General features: G+C 40.6%; 1 non-coding gene across 1 annotated transcript; it reads right to left on the bottom strand.

Annotated features, from left to right (window-relative positions):
• Positions 1-302: 302 nt before the first annotated feature.
• LOC114420798 lies at positions 303-409 on the bottom strand. The gene has a single exon (XR_003668431.1). It is a non-coding gene; the product is annotated as a small nucleolar RNA R71 (small nucleolar RNA).
• Positions 410-3519: the final 3110 nt, after the last annotated feature.

Raw genomic sequence — 3519 nt, forward strand, 5'->3', positions numbered from 1 at the left:
TCCAATACCCTGATGAGGATGTCCCATATGTTCTTAAAACTGGACTGATCCATTTGCTTCCAAAGTTTCATGGCCTTTTAGGTGAAGACCCGCACAAACATCTGAAAGAATTCCATATTGTCTGTTCCACCATGAAACCAAAAGATGTCCAGGAGGATCACATATTCCAGAAGGCCTTTCCTCATTCTTTAGAGGGAGTGTTAAAGGACTGGCTATATTACCTTGCTCCAAGGTCCATCACGAGCTGGGATGACCTCAAGAGAGTATTCTTAGAAAAAAATTTCCCTGCTTCCAGGACCACGACCATCAGAAAGGATATTTCAGGCATTAGGCAACTCAGTGGAGAGAGCCTATATGAATACTGGGAGAGATTTAAAAAAATATGTGCCAGTTGCCCTCACCACCAGATTTCAGAGCAGCTTCTTCTCCAATATTTTTATGAAGGACTCAGTAACATGGAGAGAGGTATGATAGATGCTGCCAGTGGTGGAGCCCTTGAAGACATGACCCCTGCTAAAGCCAGGAATTTAATTGAGAAGATGGCTTCCAACTCCCAACAGTTTAGCGCCAGAAATGATGCTATAGTCATTAGAGGGGTGCATGAGGTAACCACAAACTCATCTGCATCATCTGAAACTAAGAAGCTTGAAGGTAAACTAGATGCCTTGGTTAACTTGGTAACCCAACTGGCCATGAATCAAAAATTTGTACCTGTCGTAAGACTCTGTGGTTTATGCTCCTTTGCCGACAACCACACAGACCTTTGCCCTTCTGTGCAGCAATCTGAAACAATTGAACAGCCTGAAGCTTATGCTACAAACATCTACAATAGACCTCCTCAACCTCAGCAGCAAAATCAGTCACAACAGAACAATTATGACCTCTCCAGCAACAGGTACAATCCTGGGTGGAGGAATCATCCCAACCTTAGATGGTCGAGTCCTTCACAACAGCAGCAACAACAACAACAACCTTATTTTCAGAATGCTTCTAGCCCAAGCAGACCATACGTTCCTTCACCAATCCAGCAACAACAACAAAAGTAGCAACAACCCCAGAAATAGGAAACAGTTGAGACTCCTCCGCAACCTTCCCTTGAAGAACTTGTGAGGCAAATGACTATGCAAAACATGCAGTTTCAACAAGAGACCAGAGCCTCTATTCAGAGCTTAACTAATCATATGGGACAATTGGCTACATAGTTAAATCAACAACAGTCCCAAAATTCTAACAGATTTACCTTCTCAATCTGTCCAGAATCCCAAAAATGTGAGTGCCATTACATTGAGGTCGGGAAAGCAGTGTCAAGGACCTCAATCAGCAACATCTTCCTCATCCACAAATGAACCTGCCCAACTTCACTCTACTCCAGAAAAAGACGATGACAAAAATTTAAAGAGTAAGTTGCCTAACAATTTCTATGCAGGTGAATCTTCCACTGGTAATTCTGACTTACAGAAGCAGCATATCCCTCTTCCATTCCCTCCAAGAGCAATTTCCAACAAAAAAAATGGAAGAAGCAGAGAAGGAGATCTTGGAAACATTTAGAAGAGTAGAGGTAAACATACCTCTGCTAGATGCAATAAAGCAAATTCCAAGCTATGTTAAATTCTTGAAAGAGTTGTGCACTCATAAGCGAAAGCTTAAAGGAAGTGAAAGAATTTGCATGGGCAGAAATGTCTCCGCATTGATTGGTAAATCTGTCCCCCAAATCCCTGAAAAATGTAAAGATCCAGGTACATTCTGCATACCTTGTATTATAAGGAATAGTAAGTTTGACAATGCCATGCTAGATTTAGGAGCTTCTGTTAGTGTTATGCCTCTGTCTATTTTTAATTCCCTATCTCTTGGTCCTTTGCAGTCAACTGATGTGGTGAATCATTTAGCTAATAGAAGTGTTGCCTATCATGCTGGTTTCATAGAGGATGTCTTAGTTAGAGTTGGTGAACTGATTTTCCCTGTTGATTTTTATATTTTGAATATGGAGGAGGGATTTTCTCAAGGATCAGTTCCCATCATTCTAGGCAGACCTTTTATGAAAACTACTAGAACTAAGATAGATGTATATGCAGGCACACTATTTATGGAGTTTGGTGATATAACTGTTCATTTTAATTTTCTTGATGCTATGAAACACCCATTTGAAGATCTTTTTGTATTTCATGCTGAAATAATTGACCATAATGTTGATGAATACATGACTGATCTTCATTCTAATCTGCATGTCTGTCACTCTTCATGCATTGAATATGAATTTGTACTTGATCATATGTCTGAATTTGATGCTGAGAGTGAATCTGAATTTGATATTGATTACATGTCTGGTGATGTTTTTCCTCTTGAGATTGATTTTCTAGAGTCAGATAGAACTAACCATGTTTCAGGAAGCACATATACCTTTGACTTTCTTTATGAGGTACAGGCTGAGAAACCATCTCTTTCAACCACTATCCAGCCACCCACACCAGAATTGAAGTCTCTGCCATCAAATTTAAAATATGCTTACTTGGATGATAGCAAAAGTTTTCAAGTAATTATATCTGCCTCCCTTGCTGATGAGCAAGAGGAAAAGCTATTATATGTTCTCAAGAAGCATAAGAAGGCTATAGGCTGGACCATGGCGGACATTCCTAGTATTAGCCCATCCACATGTATGCATCGGATAAATTTAGAGGATGGGGCTAAACCAGTAAGACAGCCACAGAGAAGACTCAACCCGGTGATTCTTGATGTAGTGAAGAAGGAGGTAACCAAGCTTTTGCAAGCTGGAATCATTTATCCTATCTCCAATAGCCAATGGGTGAGTCCTGTCCAAGTAGTTCCGAAGAAAACCGGCCTCACCGTGATAAAAAATGAGAAGGAGAAGCTGATTCCTACTCGGGTGCAGAACAGTTGGAGAGTCTGCATCGACTATGGGAGGCTGAACCAGGTTACCAAAAAGGACCATTTTCCCCTGCCATTCATTGACCAGATGCTTGAACGCCTGGCAGGAAAATCTCACTACTGTTTCCTTGATGGTCTCTCTGGTTATATGCAAATCACTATTGCTCTTGAGGATCAGGGAAAAAACCACATTCACTTGCCCCTTATAGGAGGATGCCTTTCAACCTGTGCAATGCCCCTGGTACCTTCCAGCGGTGCATGACCAGTATTTTCGGTGACTTTTTGGAAAATTGCATAGAGGTGTTTATGGATGATTTCACTGTATATGGATCCTCTTTTGATGTTTGTTTGGATAGTCTGGAAAAGGTTTGGAATAGATGCATTGAAACTAACCTTGTTCTAAATTTTGAAAAATGTCATTTTATGGTTGAGCAAGGTATAGTTTTAGGCCACATTATTTCCAATAAGGGCATTGAAGTAGATCCTGCAAAAATTTATGTTATTTCACAATTGCCTTACCCCTCTTGCATTCGAGAGGTGCGATCTTTTCTTGGTCATGCAGGATTCTACAGGCGCTTTATAAGAGATTTTAGCAAAGTATCCCTTCCACTATCCAACTTGTTGCAAAAGGAGGTG

This window comes from Glycine soja, chromosome 7 (genome assembly GCF_004193775.1).
Source record: "Glycine soja cultivar W05 chromosome 7, ASM419377v2, whole genome shotgun sequence".
Lineage (NCBI taxonomy): Eukaryota > Viridiplantae > Streptophyta > Magnoliopsida > Fabales > Fabaceae > Glycine > Glycine soja.